Raw genomic sequence first — 19,350 nt, forward strand, 5'->3', positions numbered from 1 at the left:
TCACTACACCCAATACAGCAGATGGACAACCTACAAGGAGTCTTCGCATTTAAAGAAATTAGGGCCTTACACCACCAAAGTGTCATCAATTTCACCACAGTAGAAATAGTAGAATAGGGACCGACAGGTCATTCACAACACCCAACCCAGCAGATGGACACTCAACAAGGAGTGTTCACATTTAAAGAATTGAGGGCCTTACCCCAGAGAAGTGGCATCAATTTCACCACAGTAGAAATAGTCTAATAGGGACCAACAGGTCTTTCTCTACACCCAATTCAGCAGATGGGCACCCAACCATGAGTGGTCACATTTAAATAAATGAGGGCCTTACACCAGAGAAGTGGCATCAATTTCACCACAGTAGAAACAGTCTAATAGGGAATGACAGGTCTTTCTCTACACCCAATCCAGCAGATGGACACTCAACAAGGAGTGTCCATACTTCCAAAAAAATTTGGCAGACACCACCAAAGTAGCATCAATTTCACCACAGTAGAAATAGTAGAATAGGGACCGACAGGTCTTTCACAATACCCAAACCAGCAGATGGACACCCAACTTGGAATTTTCAAATTTTTAAAAATGAAGGACTGACACCACCGAAGTGGAATAACTTTCATGAGAATAGCAATAGTATAACTGGGACAGACACGTCTTCCACTACAGCTAACACAGCAGATGTAGACCAACCATGACTGTTCATATTTTCACAAATTTGTGTTAACAGCAGCAGCTGCCACAGAAGCAACACTAAAGATATCACAGAGTGCAGTTATGTGATATTAATGCATCACACTAAAAAATGCAATATCACCTAGTCTGTACAGTCTGCAAATGGGGTGCAAAAGTCCTTGGAGATCCATGACTTGTTCATCTTAATGAAAGTTAGCTGGTCAACGCTTTCAGGGGACAGCCATATGTGCTTATCCATCAGGACACTACAAGCAGTGCAGAAGAGTCTTTCTGAGAGAATGTTGGCAGCCGGGCATGATAAAACCTCCAAGGCATGTGAGGCGAGCTCAGGCCAGTCCTCCATTTTGGAAGACCAAAATGTGAAAGGGTCCAAACCCTCCCTGATGGTATTGATATTTAGTTCTAGACACTCCTGCACCATTCTCTCCATTCGTTTACCACGTGTAATACTTGGACTCTGTTGTGCTGATAAACGAGTTGATCTAAAAAAAAGTGTCAAAGGACTCACAGAAATTGCTTCTTCCACTTCCACCGCTGCTGTTGCTAATATTTGGGCATTGACAAATTGACAGGCCGGAGTTTGGAAGTCTACAGCTGCGATGCGAACTATGTGTTTCACTGCTGTCTTGGGGAAAAGCTCTCTTAAGGTTGTATAAAAGCGTGTTTCGATACTCCAGCATTTGCGGGTCCCCTTCTGGGCGGGAATCATCTGGCAAAATTTTGTTTTATAATTTGGATCTAAAGTAGCAACCCACTCAGCATTATTCCTAATCATAACTATACGGGGATCATATTGCAGATAATGCAGCTAGAAGGCACTCATATGTCGGGCTCTACCATGAGGTCCGAGACCATGCTGCGTTGGTGGCTATGTAACAATGAAGCTTGTTTCCTCCATATCCTCCCACCAACCCCAAACAACAGAGAGGGGAGGATTATCCTCTTCATCCAACAGTTGGTCGCCCATCACCTCTTCCTCCTCCATTTGGTCCTCGGATCTTGCACCTTCGATGTCCCGCAGGCTATTCAAAGTCTTCTCCAGCATATAAATGACTGGAATAGTGATGCTGATGACAGTGTCATCAGTGCTAATCGTCTTAGTAGCCATTTCAAAACTGTGCAGAAGGGTGCATAGGTCCTTAATCTGTGCCCACCCTGTAAATGTGATATGCGCCACCTCTGTACTGTGTTGGGCCAGGCTATATGACATGACAGACTGCATCAGGGCTCATTGCTGCTGCCACAGTCGCCTGGAGAGCTGTCCATAACTCTTCAGCTGTTTGCAGGCTGGACTGCTATGTTGTTAACAGACAATGGAGAACAAGAAGGCACTCAAAAGTCAATTAGTTAGTAGAAGGTGCACAAGTAGGGTATCCAGGGTATAATAATAATGAACTTGGCACTCAAATTCTTGAAAAGAAAAATTCCATCTTTATTGGCATCCAGATAACATTTATTCTAAATGTTTTCGGTCCAACACAGGACCTTCATGAGAGATTGTCTTTAAGTTTTGCATTTATATACTGGTATAATTCAAGTGAGGCTCCACAAAGGTAACAAAAGGATATAAGTGCTCTAAAGTGCTGGGTGCGAATTGTGCCAATTCAAAGTCGTATACGGTAGTGCTTATATTATATGTGGTTTGAATATGCTGGTCCTCCTGGATGCTGATTGGTAGCTAAAGATTAATAGCGCTAGAGTATTGCGACATATATCGCTTTGGGATGGCGCTGCATGGTGGTGGGTCGCCCTCGCACACCCAGGGCAGCAGGGTACTCGGTACCGGGCCGGTGTCAAGGCGGGAATGTGTCACAGCAGCGGTGACCCGGTCAGTGGCCCTGGGCGCCCAGTATCAATGGTAGTGATGTTAATGGTATTAAAGTTTATATGAAGAGTTTGTGATGCCACCCGTGGTGTTTGGCAAGTAAGGTGGTAAGCCAACGCTGCATGCAGATCCGCTGGGACTGATGGTGTGGTGCAGCAGAGATGGTATAGCTCCCCACAGGTGTAGCTGTAGTCCCAGGGCAGTGTAGGTGCAATGGATGAGGAGAGGCGCAGAATGGTATGGAGGCTGGTACCCAGGTGTAGTGGTGCTGGAATAACTGGAGGGCACCAGAGTATGCGGTTCCAAAGCATTACTCACTGTTTGCAGTTCACACAAATGCCTGCCTCCGTACTGTGTTCTCCAGGTCAGGGCTCCAGCCAACCTCCAGGCAGGATAGGATTCTCCCTTCCACACTCCGCCAACATGTACTTTACTGAACGACTCCTCCAATGCGCCTTTAGGTGCGAAGCACTCCAGTACTTAGTTAACCTGGAATGCCTCTCTCTAGGTGTTCCTAGTCTCTACTTCTATGACAGACAGCTGTAGCCTGCTTCGGGGACTCCACTCTACGTCCCGGCTCTCTATCCGTGTTGCTGTTGTGTCCCAAGTCTATGATGGGAGCAAGGCATTCGCGGCTCACTACTCCTCCGGTGTCTGTTGCCGGATATAAAGATCCAATCAACCTTAGGGACCGGGCCCCGGCCTTTTGCGCTCTCTGGACTGGAAGGGTTCTCTCTCTTTCTCAACCTGCTTCCCACCGTCCTTCTCTTCTCCTTCATTCCGATCTGTTCTATCTCTCTTATGGAAGGTTAGGTTATCAATCTTATCAGTCGCTTTCTCTGGTCTTTCTCGTGCCAGCAGCCCAGATCACTGGGACCTGCTGCAGCACGTCCCTCAGACACCCATCTTCTCTCTTCTCTCTCCTCTAACCAACTAACCAATAACTTTCACTCTTCCCACTGTTTGTATCATCTTACTCCACCCGCCTCCCAGCATATCTCGTGTTACGAAGCAGGGTTCCACGAGGGGTGCTCTGCTAACCCCCAGCCTGAAGCTGTTAGGTGGCCCCACTGAACTATCCTGTGTGTGGAATGCAGGTGTGGAGTGTGGTCAGGAGTTCCCACCTTACCTGGATGGAGGGGCACTACACCTTAGGAGAAGGTGCAGTACCTCTGTGGTGACTGAAGCCTCAGGGGCGCCACATATACAGGTGCTGGGCTCAGTGGGCTGGGGTTGGTGATGATGTATATACAGGTGCTGGGCTTAGTGGGCTGGGGCTGGTGATGATGTATATACAGGTGCTGGGCTCAGTGGGCTGGGGTGATGATGTATATACAGGTGCTGGGCTTAGTGGGCTGGTGATGTATATTACAGGTATGGGGCTCATTATACTGTATGGAGCAGTTTCATTCACCTTTTTTGCTCTAAAATTTTTACAACCTGAATGACCATGGCTTGCCCCCCCACCTAATTTTGATCTTGGGTACGCCCATGGATTGGGGTAACCAATGCATGAAGAAAAAGTTTAAAAAATGCACCATAAAAATAAATTGAAAGAGTTACCAGCCTCAAATAATCACCAGTTATAGATATTAGTAGACAAACTGATTGTCAGGACTCTAATGTCAGGACTAGAGTTGAGCGACTTTTGGTTTTTTAGGGTCGCGTTTCGTTTCGTGAAACCCGACTTTTCCAAAAGTCGGGTCGAGCAAGATCGTCCGACTATAGGGAAAAGTCGGGGTCGTCCCGAAACACGAAACCCAATGTAAGTCAATGGGGAATAAAAGTCGGCAGTGAGAGGAGGACAGGAAACACACCTACAGTGCCCATTTGAATGCCAAAAGCATCAATTCTTCTTACTTAAGCTTGTCAACCTTAATTAACTTCATAATACAAGTTACGCACTGAAAAATGGGGGTTATTTGGCTAAAGTTGTGGGGGGGGGCTGGCTGCAGGTTTTCATGTGCCCTGGGCGAAAGAGCGCCCCTTTAACACATACCACAACTCATCATGCTCCGATACGGCAGAGAAATAGCGGTATAGTACAATGAAAAATACCTCACTTTTTACATCTCATGACGAGGCCCATCTATTTCTCCACACAAAATCATTGGTCCCATATAATGTTTGAAACAGTATATGATGAGCTCCACATAATGCTACAGTATATGTTGGTCCCCATGGATGAAGCTCCACTGTCTTATGGGCCCAAATAATGCTCCAAACATAATGGGCCCCATTTCTAATGCTCTAGTGTATAATGGGCCCTGTAAATGCTGCTCCAGTGTCTGATGTCCACCTTTGGAATGTTCCAGTGTATGGTGGGCCCCATCTATCATTCTCCAGAGTATAGTGCTCCCCAAAAATTGCTGTCCCAACATTGAAAACAATCAAATAAGTCTCCTCGCTAGGGAATCCCTGTACTTGTCTGGACTCCTCGTCGTCCCCATCTTCCATCTCACTGCACAGTATTTCAACTTTGCAAGTGCTGTGATCCTGAGCAAGCAGGGGGGGCCCACTCGTTGGCGACGGCACTGGCACAGGGCCCCTGATAGTACGGTGGTGTGTCTGATGGCGGGTGGGCCGAACCTGCACTTTCATCTGCAGCTTCCTCTTTGTCACCGTGTAAGATGGAACTGTATATGGGAAGGGTAACCTGAGTTTCATCAGGGTCAGATTCAGGCCGTGTAGCGTGCGAGGGGAATGTAGTGGTCTGGGTCAATGTACCAGCAGATTTATCGAGCAGTGGCTGGGCATCAGTGCACTTGTGTCGCCCCCAGGAGTACGGTCGCCACAGTGGCATTACCTTCTTCCTAGGGAGTGTGATGTCATGCTTGGGAGCAACGAACGATCTCTCTAGCAGGTTAACTGATTGGGCGGCGTTATTCCCACGAGTCATGACCCTCCAAACAGCGTTCATGAAGGCAAATTGTTTGTTTTACGTGGGCAGTATGGTTGCAAAGCTGAACCTTAAAGGAATGTCCAGAAGGGCACCACCAGGAGTGGAGCCTACGGTTAAATTCGACTCCACCTGGGAAACCTCAACCATGCCAGCTACAGAACAGATGCACACATTGCAAGCTTAATTCCGTTAACGAACGAGACTCCGTCATGCCCCGCGGTCCGAGTCCGGCTTACTAGAGGGACACGTGAGGCTCTGGCACATGAGATTGGCCAATAACTGGTGTGTCATGCCCTTACATGTCCGTGGCTGCATGTGCGCTACACTGAAAAGGCCAGCGTTTGTCGCTTACAGGTGCAGATAACCCGCTGAACAACGTTAGTGATGGGGATCACTGATTACAATTATTACCCGCGAACAATGATTTCCCAGTAAGTGCAGGTCAACCGCAGTTCCGGAATTAGGCCTAACCGTCATTCCTGAAAAAATGAAAAACTTACGTGTGCAAACCACAGGTGATGTAGCTTGCTTAACAGCTCGCCAGCCGTTCTCACGCCCAGTATGGATTACACGTGATTGCACAAAGGTGAGAAAGGGTACCGTTTCCCCGGATAACATGTATGGATAGCGTACACATTCAAAATATATGTCTATACATCAGGAGGCAGGCTCAGACGGTGTTAGGCCCAGTATGGATTGCACAGGATTGCACAAAGGTTAGAAAGGGTACCGTTTCCCCGGATAACATGTATGGATAGCGTACACATTCAAAATATATGTCTATACATCAGGAGGCAGGCTCAGACGGTGTTAGGCCCAGTATGGGTTGCACGTGATTGCACAAAGGTTAGAAAGGGTACCGTATCCCCAGATAACATGTATGGATAGCGTACACATTCAAAATATATGTCTATACATCAGGAGGCAGGCTCAGATGGTGTTAGGCCCAGTATGGATTGCACGTGATTGCACAAAGGTTAGAAAGGGTACCGTTTCCCCGGATAACATGTATGGATAGCGTACACATTCAAAATATATGTCTATACATCAGGAGGCAGGCTCAGACGGTGTTAGGCCCAGTATGGATTGCACGTGATTGCACAAAGGTTAGAAATGGTACCGTATCCCCAGATAACATGTATGGATAGCGTACACATTCAAAATATATGTCTATACATCAGGAGGCAGGCTCAGACGGTGTTAGGCCCAGTATGGATTGCACGTGATTGCACAAAGGTTAGAAAGGGTACCGTTTCCCCGGATAACATGTATGGATAGCGTACACATTCAAAATATATGTCTATACATCAGGAGGCAGGCTCAGACGGTGTTAGGCCCAGTATGGATTGCACGTGATTGCACAAAGGTTAGAAAGGGTACCGTATCCCCAGATAACATGTATGGATAGCGTACACATTCAAAATATATGTCTATACATCAGGAGGCAGGCTCAGACGGTGTTAGGCCCAGTATGGATTGCACGTGATTGCACAAAGGTTAGAAAGGGTACCGTATCCCCAGATAACATGTATGGATAGCGTACACATTCAAAATATATGTCTATACATCAGGAGGCAGGAAGACGGTGTTAGGCCCAGTATGGATTGCACGTGATTGCACAAAGGTTAGAAAGGGTACCGTTTCCCCGGATAACATGTATGGATAGCGTACACTTTCAAAATATATGTCTATACATCAGGAGGCAGGCTCAGATGGTGTTAGGCCCAGTATGGATTGCACGTGATTGCACAAAGGTTAGAAAGGGTACCGTATCCCCAGATAACATGTATGGATAGCGTACACATTCAAAATATATGTCTATACATCAGGAGGCAGGCTCAGACGGTGTTAGGCCCAGTATGGATTGCACGTGATTGCACAAAGGTTAGAAAGGGTACCGTATCCCCAGATAACATGTATGGATAGCGTACACATTCAAAATATATGTCTATACATCAGGAGGCAGGAAGACGGTGTTAGGCCCAGTATGGATTGCACGTGATTGCACAAAGGTTAGAAAGGGTACCGTTTCCCCGGATAACATGTATGGATAGCGTACACTTTCAAAATATATGTCTATACATCAGGAGGCAGGCTCAGATGGTGTTAGGCCCAGTATGGATTGCACGTGATTGCACAAAGGTTAGAAAGGGTACCGTATCCCCAGATAACATGTATGGATAGCGTACACATTCAAAATATATGTCTATACATCAGGAGGCAGGCTCAGACGGTGTTAGGCCCAGTATGGATTGCACGTGATTGCACAAAGGTTAGAAAGGTACCATATCCCCAGATAACATGTATGGATAGCGTACACATTCAAAATATATGTCTATACATCAGGAGGCAGGCTCAGACGGTGTTAGGCCCAGTATGGATTGCACGTGATTGCACAAAGGTTAGAAAGGGTACCGTATCCCCAGATAACATGTATGGATAGCGTACACATTCAAAATATATGTCTATACATCAGGAGGCAGGAAGACGGTGTTAGGCCCAGTATGGATTGCACGTGATTACACAAAGGTTAGAAAGGGTACCGTTTCCCCGGATAACATGTATGGATAGCGTACACATTCAAAATATATGTCTATACATCAGGAGGCAGGCTCAGATGGTGTTAGGCCCAGTATGGATTGCACGTGATTGCACAAAGGTTAGAAAGGGTACCGTATCCCCAGATAACATGTATGGATAGCGTACACATTCAAAATATATGTCTATACATCAGGAGGCAGGCTCAGACGGTGTTAGGCCCAGTATGGATTGCACGTGATTGCACAAAGGTTAGAAAGGTACCGTATCCCCAGATAACATGTATGGATAGCGTACACTTTCAAAATATATGTCTATACATCAGGAGGCAGGCTCAGACGGTGTTAGGCCCAGTATGGATTGCACGTGATTGCACAAAGGTTAGAAAGGGTACCGTATCCCCAGATAACATGTATGGATAGCGTACACATTCAAAATATATGTCTATACATCAGGAGGCAGGCTCAGACGGTGTTAGGCCCAGTATGGATTGCACGTGATTGCACAAAGGTTAGAAAGGGTACCGTTTCCCCGGATAACATGTATGGATAGCGTACACATTCAAAATATATGTCTATATATCAGGAGGCAGGCTCAGACGGTGTTAGGCCCAGTATGGATTGCACGTGATTGCACAAAGGTTAGAAAGGGTAACGTATCCCCAGATAACATGTATGGATAGCGTACACATTCAAAATATATGTCTATACATTAGGAGGCAGGCTCAGACGGTGTTAGGCCCAGTATGGATTGCACGTGATTGCACAAAGGTTAGAAAGGGTACCGTATCCCCAGATAACATGTATGGATAGCGTACACATTCAAAATATATGTCTATACATCAGGAGGCAGGCTCAGACGGTGTCAGGCACAGTATGGATTTGACGGCCCAGACTACACAGCGGAGAAGCAGGGAGAGGTAAAGATTGCAAATGCTGGGGCCCTGCCCAAGCAAGGGGGGCCCACTCGTGGGCGTCGGTACTGGCACTGGGCCCCTCATAGTACGGCGGTGTGTCTGACGGCGGGTGTGCACCACCACCGTCAGAGACACTTGATTGCACTATGAAGGACCCTGTGCCAGTGCCCGCGCCCAAGAGTCGGCCTACCCACCTGTCCAGGGCAACGGCACTCGCACGGTGTCGTGCGCTAGGTGGTGACCCCGGCCATGGGGGGGGGGAGGCAGCACAGTAAGGGAGTTTTAGAAAGTGGCATATGTTGATGTTGGACATTCAGCTGATGCAAAAGGTGAAATAGGTCAAGTCCCAGGAAGAGGTGGACCAAAGCAAGCCATTTTTCTGTCACCCTATGTGTCATCAGGGGAAGGTGGGACAAAATCCTTGGAAACCCATGCGTGGTTCATTTTAATGAAGGTTAGATCATCCACATTTTGGGTTGACAGACGGGTCCTTTTTTCTGTCAGGATTGATCCAGCTGCACTGAAGACTCTTTCCGATAGCACACTTGCAGCTGGGCAAGCGAGCTCCTGTAAGGCATATTGTGCCAATTCAGGCCAGGTGTCCAGTTTAGCGGCCCAATAGTCAAAGGGGAATGACCTGTGTGGGAGAACATCGATATGGGAGGAAAAGTAGTTTGTAACCATAGTTGACAACTGCTGTCTCCTGTCACTTTCCATCGATGCAGTATTACCAGTTGTGTGAGCGGTACTTGAAAAATCAGTCCACAACATTGTCATGAAACCCCTGTCTCCAACGCCACTTCTGCTGTGTGCACCACGAACACCTCTGCCAAGCTGCCCCCGGCCCGTACGGCTCGTGTGAGAACCGTCACCGCTGCTGTGTGCTGGGAATGCCTCAAGCAACCGATTTACCAGAGTTGCTTGTTTATTAGCCAATATTAGGTCAAGGTTCTCCTGTGGCATGATGTTTTGTAATTTGCCTTTATAGCGTGGATCCAGGATGCTGGCCAACCAGTAGTCGTCATCGTTCATCATTTTGGCAATGCGTGGGTGCCTTTTTAGGATCTGCAAGGCATAATCTGACATGTGGGCCAATGTTCCCGGTGTCAATGATGCACTGCGAGTGCTGGTTGGAGGAGCACTTTCTGGCAAATCCACATCCCTCCAGTCACGCACAAACCCTGTACCAGACCTTGCCACGCCAACATTTTCACTTGCCCCACGAGATGCATCCTCCTCCCCTAAGTAATCATCCCCATCATCCTCCTCCTCCTCCTCCTCTTCTTCCTCCACCTCGTCCAGGAGAGGTCCCTGAGCAGACAATGGCTGAATGTCATCAAGGATTCCCTCCTCCTCTTCCTCCTCATCAACATTGGCTGCAGAAGCCTGCTCCTTAAGGTGCGTCAAAGTTTGCATGAGCAGACGCATAAGTGGGATGCTCATGCTTAGGATGGCGTCGTCTGCGCTTACCAGCCGTGTGCATTCCTCAAAACACTGAAGGACTTTACAGAGGTCTTTCAGCTTCGACCACTGCACACCTGTCAACTCCATGTCTGCTCTCAAAGTGCCTGGCCGTGTATCCTCCCACAAATGCATTATGGCCTGCCTCTGCTCGCACAGCCGCTCCACCATGTGCAGGGTGGAGTTCCACCTTGTTGCAATGTCGATAATGAGGCGGTGGTTGGGAAGGTGGAGCAATCGCTGCAGCTTCTGCATACGAACGGAGTGTACAGGCGACCGGCGGATGTGCGCGCACAGTCTTCGCACCTTCTGGAGCAGGGCTGTTAACTCCGGATAATTTTTGAGGAAGCACTGCACCACCAGGTTCAAGGTGTGAGCCAAGCAAGGTATATGGCTAAGTTTTGAAAGGGCTATGGCTGCCACAAAATTACGGCCGTTATCACTAACTACCTTGCCTGCCTCAAGATGTACACTGCCCAGCCATGACTCAGTTTGTCGCTTCAAGTACTCGGCCAGCACCTCGGCGGTGTGTCTGTTGCCCAAACACATCATCTGCAACACAGCCTGCTGACGCTTTCCACTAGCTGCTCGATAGGGGGACACATCATGTGCAACAGTGGCAGCTGCAGATGGAGTGCTCGTACGACTGCGCTCTGTGGACGAGCTTTCGCTTCTGGAGGAGGAGGAGGAGGAGGGTCGAACGCCTACAGCCAACTGTTTCCTATACCGTGGGCTAGGCAGCACTGTCCCACCACCGCTGTCCCCTGTGGACCCTGCATCCACCACATTAACCTAGTGCGCAGTGATGGACACGTAACAGCCCTTGCCATGCCGACTGGACCATGCATCAGTTGTGAGTAGAGTTGAGCGATACTGTCCGATAATTCAAAGTATCGGATCGGAATGGATCGGCCGATCTTAAAAAAAAGTATCGGTATCGCCGATTCCGATACCGGAAGTCCCATTCAAGTCTATGGGACTTCCGGTATCGGAATAAGAAAAACCCTGTTTTTGCCTTGTACAGCCTCTCTGGGGTCTGTACGGGCCTTTCGGGGGGCTGTGCCGGCCTGCCAGGGGGTCTGTGCAGGCTCCGGTGGTCTGTGCCGGCTCCGGTGGTCTGTGCCGGCCTGCCGGGGGGCTGTGCCGGCCTGCCGGGGGGGCTGTGCAGGCTCCGGTGGGCTGTGCCGGCCTGCCGGGGGGCTGTGCAGGCTCCGGTGGGCTGTGCCGGCCTGCTGGGGGGCTGTGCCGGCCTGCCGGTGGTCTGTGCAGGCTCCGGTGGGCTGTGCCGGCCTGCCGGGGGGGCTGTGCCGGCCTGCCGGGGGGCTGTGCAGGCTTCGGGGGTCTGTGCAGGCATCGTCCGATGGGACTGCAAGTCCCATCGGGCGATGCCTGCTACCATGACAGTGATTGACACATTAGCCAATGATGGGACAGTAGTAGTCCCATCATCCGGCTAATGTGTTGAATGTAAAAAAAAAAAAAAAAAAAAAAAAAATTACATGCTACATACATGCTACATTCATACTACATACATGCTACATTCATACTACATACATGCTACATTCATACTACATATATACTACATGCAACATACATACTACATATATACTACATGCATGCAACATGCATACTACATATATACTACATGCATGCAACATGCATACTACATATATACTACATGCTACATACATACTACATATATGCTACATATATACTACATGCATGCTACATACATACTGCATGCTACATACATACTACATATATACTACATGCATGCTACATACATACTACATATATACTACATACATACTACATGCATGCTACATGCTACATACATACCACATACATACTACATACATACTACATACATACTACATGCTACATACATACTACATATATACTACATGCATGCTACATACATACTACATGCTACATATATACTACATGCTACATACATACTACATGCATACTACATACATACTACATGCATGCTACATACATACTACATGCTACATACATACTACATGCTACATACATACTACATGCTACATACATACTACATGCATGCTACATACATACTACATACATACTACATGCATGCTACATACATACTACATACATACCACATACATACTACATATATACTACATGCATGCTACATACATACTGCATGCTACATGCATGCTACATACATACTACATACATACTACATGCTACGTACATACCACATATATACTACATACATACTACATACAATACATTCATACAATACATACATAGACATACAGTACATATAACATAGAGTAACATACTTACCAATACTTGTCACATTGTTCCCCGAAGCCATTGTCTTTTAAAGGAATAAATATTAACATAACAAACCACAAAAATACTCACCCACGATCCGAAGCAGTCCACGAGTGTGTCCCACGACGATCTTGGGTAGAGAACTGCAGCATCAGCTGGTGCCGCCGTTCTCTACGGGCTGCAGGAATCCAATGACGGAAGGTAGGTATCCTTCCGCACTGTATTCCTCCGCCACTTCGTGGAAATTCCCACGCAGCAATGGCATAAAGTGAGACTAGGGACTTTTTTTTTTTTTAAGTGGCGGAGGAATACAGTGCGGAAGGATACCTACCTTCCGTCATTGGATTCCTGCAGCCTGTAGAGAACGGCGGCATCAGCTGATGCTGCAGTTCTCTACCCAAGATCGTCGTGGGACACACTCGTGGACTGCTTCGGATCGTGGGTGAGTATTTTTGTGGTTTGTTATGTTAATATTTATTCCTTTAAAAGACAATGGCTTCGGGGAACAATGTGACAAGTATTGGTAAGTATGTTACTCTATGTTGTATGTACTGTATGTCTATGTATGTATTGTATGAATGTATTGTATGTAGTATGTATGTAGTATATATGTGGTATGTATGTAGCATGTAGTATGTATGTAGTATGTATGTAGCATGCATGTAACATGCAGTATGTATGTAGCATGCATGTAGTATATATGTAGTATGTATGTGGTATGTATGTAGCATGTAGTATGTATGTAGCATGCATGTAGTATGTATGTAGTATGTATGTAGCATGCATGTAGTATGTATGTAGCATGTAGTATATATGTAGCATGTAGTATGTATGTAGCATGCATGTAGTATATATGTAGTATGTATGTAGCATGTAGTATGTATGTAGCATGCATGTAGTATGTATGTAGTATGTATGTAGTATGTATGTAGCATGCATGTAGTATGTATGTAGTATGTATGTAGCATGTAGTATGTATGTAGCATGCATGTAGTATATATGTAGTATGTATGTAGCATGTAGTATGTATGTAGCATGCATGTAGTATGTATGTAGTATGTATGTAGTATGTATGTGGTATGTATGTAGCATGTAGTATGTATGTAGCATGCATGTAGTATATATGTGTTATGTATGTAGCATGCATGTAGTATGTATGTAGTATGCATGTAGTATGTATGTAGTATATATGTGGTATGTACTGTATGTAGTATGTATGTAGCATGCAGTATGTATGTAGCATGCATGTAGTATGTATGTAGCATGCATGTAGTATGCATGTAGTATGTATGTAGTATATATGTAGTATGTATGTAGCATGTAGTATGTATGTAGTATGTATGTAGCATGTAGTATATATGTAGTATGTATGTAGTATGTATGTAGCATGTATGTAGTATGTATGTAGCATGTAGTATGTATGTAGCATGCATGTAGTATATATGTTATGTATGTAGCATGCATGTAGTATGTATGTAGTATGTATGTAGCATGCATGTAGTATGTATGTAGTATATATGTGGCATGTATGTAGTATGTATGTAGCATGCAGTATGTATGTAGCATGCTTGTAGTATATATGTAGTATGTATGTAGTATGTAGCATGCATGTAGTATGTATGTAGTATGTATGTAGTATTTTTTTTTTTTTTTTTTTTTTTTTAACATTTAACACATTAGCCGGATGATGGGACTACTACTGTCTCATCATTGGCTAATGTGTCAATCACTGTCATGGTAGCAGGCATCGCCAGATTGGACTTATAGTCCCATCGGACGATGCTTGCACAGACCCCCGGACATCAGCACAGCCCCCCGGCAGGCCGGCACAGCCCCCCGGCAGGCCGGTACAGACCCCCACAGGGTGCACAGACCACCGGCAGGCCGGCACAGCCCCCCGGCAGGCCGGTACAGACCCCGGGCAGTCCACACAGCCCCCCGGCAGGCCGGCAGAGACCCCCGGAAGGCCCGAAATGACGGCGCATCATGATGCGCACACACCGCGCATCATGATGACGTCAGGCTGTCAATCAACTTTGAACTTCCGATTCCGATGCCGACTTCCGATATTGAAAAAATATCGGAAGTCTGTATCGGAATTCCGATACAGCAAGTATCGGCCGATACCCGATACTTGCGGTATCGGAATGCTCAACACTAGTTGTGAGGTGCACCTTTCCGCTCACTGACTGCTTGAGTGCATGGACAATGCGGTCTTTCACATGATGGTGGAGGGCTGGGATGGCTTTGCGAGAGAAGAATTGGCGACTGGGTGGTCATAGCGTGGTACTGCATAGGCCATGAGTTCGCGGAAAGCTGTGCTTTCCACCAACCGAAAGGGCATCATCTCAAACGAGATTAGTTTGGCAATGTGGGCGTTCAAACCCAGTGTACGCGGATGAGAGACTGAGTACTTTCTTGACCTACTCATAGTGTCTGGGAGGGTGAGCTGGACTTGAGAGCTGCATATGGTGGAAGTAGCGGTGGACAGGGCGGACTGAGAGAGGGTTGATGATGGTGATGGAGTTGGTGTTCTTTCTGATGGCCTAGAATCAGTCTTTCGTTGATATAACAGTGGGATTCCCTGACTGCTGTGGCCTTGCAACGACACCTCAACATTTGCTGCTGTGCTAACCGGTGGGCTTACAGTGGGGGAAACAATGTAGCGTTGCTGACTACCTTCGTTGTGATCAGTTGCACATGTGGCACTTGAGGTTTGGTGTTGTGTCCACGCTTGCAAGTGCATGCTGGTTAAATGTCTAAGCATGCAACTGGTATTCAAATTTTTCAGATTTTTCCCTCGGCTAAAGGTCTTTGCGCACTTCTTACAGATAACCTTGGCCTGATCATGAGGATTTTGGTCAAAAAAGTGCCACACTGCACTCTTCCTACTTTGGCAGACATTTTGCGGCCTAGCACGCTGTGATCTTTTGACCCTCTGGACAAGCTGTCCAGCAACTCTTTTGATGTTTGGAACCTGTCTTTGGAGTGCTCCGGGCCTGCCAGATAACAGCTGTTGCGATGTCGATGTCTGCTGTGGATGCTCCTCATCTGAGCTATTGGAAGCAGCACCCTCTTCCCCCAATGGATGCCAATCTGGGTCAACAACTGGGTCATCCATCACCTCCTCTTCTATGTCATGTGCACCTTCCTCTGTGTCACCGTGTATGGTGGTATAGTGTGTGGGAAGGGGCACCTGAGTCTCATCAGGGTCAGAATCTGGCTCTGTACACTGCGAGGACAATGTAGTGCTCTGAGTGAATGTACCAGCAGAATCATCCATCAGCGGCTGTGCATCAGTGCACTCCATGTCAGATTCATCTTGGCCTGGGTAATTCACCATTTGACTTGATAATCCAGGCATGGTATGTGAAAACAGCTCCATGGAGTAATCAGTAGTATGGCCTGCGTCATCCTTCAATCTTGGTTGGGGTGAAGGACACAAGGAAAGGTGTGGTTCATGAACATGAGCCTCCAATGACGACTCAGTGCTTTTACTTTTTACAACTGAAGAAGAGGAGGCGATAGAGCTGGAGGCTGAGTCAGCAATGTAAGACAAAACTTTTTCCTGATGCTCTGGCTTTAAAAGCGGTTTGCCAACTCCTAGAAAACTAAGCGTTCGAGGCCTTATGTAGCCAGACGATGATGCAGGCTCAACACCTCCTGCATTCGGTCCTATTTTGCTCTTGCCACTACCATCAGATCCACCACCAACACCATCATTACCAGCTGCCAACCCCCGCCCAATTCCACGGCCTCTTCCACCAGCCTTCCTCATTTTTGGTAGAAATGTAGACAAAATCCAACAAACTATATAGTAATGTAAAACAAGGTACAAGGTGTCTATAGGACAGGGGAGATTTTGAATTTCTGCAGACACTTGTGGACACTGGACACTTTTGGATTGTGTGAGGCCCACTGATATCTGAGCGCTATGTGACAGGCTCGATGGCACAGCTGTGACAAAAGTGACGAGAGGATAAGGGAGATTTTGAATTTCTGCACACACTTGTGGACACTGGACACTTTTGGATTGTGTGAGGGCCACTGATATCTGAGCGCTATGTCACAGGCTCGATGGCACAGCTGTGACCAAAGTGACTAGAGGATAAGGGAGATTTTGAATTTCTGCAGACACTTGTGGACACTGGACACTTTTGGATTGTGTGAGGCCCAATGAATATCTGAACGCTATGTGACAGGCTCGATGGCACAGCTGTGACCAAAGTGACTAGAGGATAAGGGAGATTTTGAATTTCTGCACACACTTGTGGACACTGGACACTTTTGGATTGTGTGAGGCCCAATGAATATCTGAGCGCTATGTGACAGGCTCGATGGCACTGCTGTGACCAAAGTGACTAGAGGATAAGGGAGATTTTGAATTTCTGCAGACACTTGTGGACACTGAACACTTTTGGATTGTGTGAGGGCCACTGATATCTGAGCGCTATGTCACAGGCTCGATGGCACAGCTGTGACAAAAGTGACGAGAGGATAAGGGAGATTTTGAATTTCTGCAGACACTTGTGGACACTGGACACTTTTGGATTGTGTGAGGCCCACTGATATCTGAGTGCTATGTCACAGGCTCGATGGCACAGCTGTGACAAAAGTGACTAGAGGATAAGGGAGATTGGATTGCTTTTAAAAAAGCAGTTTGCAGAGCAGTGGGTAAACAGCAATGCCAGCCTGTCAGGAAGCCTTAAAAGGCAGCCCAACAACCAACACCACTGATACACCACAATATAGCCTCCCCTTGCACTGCACACACAGTGACTGGTGTGTTGTGCAGGCCAAATCGCTAGCAGCAGAAGCAGTTTTTTTTTCTTCTCAGCAGGACAAAAAAAAAAATTGGGATTGCTTTTAAAAAAGCAGTTTGCGGAGCAGTGGGTAAACAGCAATGCAGGAATGTCAGGAAGCCTTAGAAGGCAGCCCAACAACCAACACCACTGATACACCACTATATAGCCTCCCCTTGCACTGCACACACAGTGACTGGTGTGTTGTGCAGGCCAAATCGCTAGCAGCAGAAGCAGTTTTTTTGTCTTCTTCCCTGCCTAACGCTCTCCCTACAGAATCAGCAGCAACCTCTCCCTATACTGAGATCGGCAGAAGTAAGATGGCGGTCGGCGTGCACGCCCTTTTATACCCCCTGTGACGCCCACCAAAGCAAGCCAATCACTTGCATGCCCTTCTGAAAGATGGTGGTGACCCCTGCCTATGTCATCACATTGCCCACAGTGTCCGTGGATCCTGATTGGCTGAAAAAGAGTGCAAAACAAACTTTTGAAACGCGACTTTGGCGCGTAAGTCGCCGACCTCGTGGCCGACCTCATCCTAGGGTCGGGTTTCGTTTCATGAAACCCGACTTTGCTAAAAGTCGGCGACTTTTGAAATTTTTCGACCCGTTTCGCTCAACTCTAGTCAGGACCCTGTCCTTGTCGGCAAACTGCCACGCAGAGCAGGGTGACTTACCCACACTATGGGAGAGCGCGGGGTCCAACACTGTAGTCATGGTTCAAGCAGACAGGACCTGCGGCACTGAAAATAGTAAGGAGTCCCAGGACCTACGGTCATGTGACTGCAGGGGGCGGGGCTTAGCGTCCTACTACTGCAGATGATGTAATGTACATACTGCAGGGAAACTGTAGTAAAGGAAAACGCAGGTCAGACAAGCGAGGGTTCGTACACGGAGAGGGCTGTGCGGTACAAGAGGGATGAGCAGAGAATAGTCAAGTCACAGGCAGAGGGTCATACACAGAAAGGTAGCGCAGTACAAGAGGGACAGGCAGAACTCATAACAGGGACAGAACCGGATCAAAACCAAACAAGCAACAAGTTATCAGGCACAAGGCACACGTATAGAAGAGGTCACTTAACTCAGCCGAGGGCAGGAGTATAACTGACACCGGACCTAGGTCAAGTGAGCATTAAATAGCCGCCCTCTGCCAGAGAGAGGCAGAAACAATTAACCCCTGTCTGACCAGGATGGGCTAAAGACAAATCCCATCCTGGATCATGACACTGATGAAGTCCAAACTTGCTAGGAATCAATTGTGTTGTGGGATATAATATTCTGAAGAGGATGCTTTATGCACAGACTCATTGATACATTTCATCATGAGACTAAAAACAAAAAGGAGACACACAAAATTAAAAACAAATCCAGAGACAACATATTACTATAAAAAAGTAACAAAGCTTACTTTTGTTCATTAAGCCCTCCAGCACCATAGCATCCAAAATCGAGATCCATCGGCACTCTCTGTGTGAGGATATTGCATTATGTCCCCATCTCTTATATCCATGTTACCCGGTCAGTTCCCCATATCTTTATCTCACTGGGATTGCAATTCTGTCGTAGTTTAAAGTATCTAAGGCTGGTTTCACATTTGCGCTTTTGTGCGCAGCGCATCGTGCGCACCAGTGCGCATGCGCACTGCGCACCTATATTTAACATGACGTGCGCATGGTCTTGCGCATACTTGCGTTTTCGTGCGCATGCGTTTTTTTGTCTTTCACGCCAGGCGCGCCAGACGCAACATGTTGCATTTTTTGTTCTGCCCTGTCTCGTCAAAAAAACGCATGCGCACGCTTGCGCACGGAATGCGCAAAAACACCACATTGGAGCCTACGGGAACGCATGCGTGCGCATGGTCTTGCGCACGCTTCTTTTTTTATGCGCATGCGTTTCTAAGATAA

The sequence above is a fragment of the Dendrobates tinctorius genome, unplaced genomic scaffold (assembly GCF_039654945.1).
Source record: "Dendrobates tinctorius isolate UK_male_01 unplaced genomic scaffold, ASM3965494v1 ptg000089l, whole genome shotgun sequence".
NCBI classification, from domain to species: domain Eukaryota; kingdom Metazoa; phylum Chordata; class Amphibia; order Anura; family Dendrobatidae; genus Dendrobates; species Dendrobates tinctorius.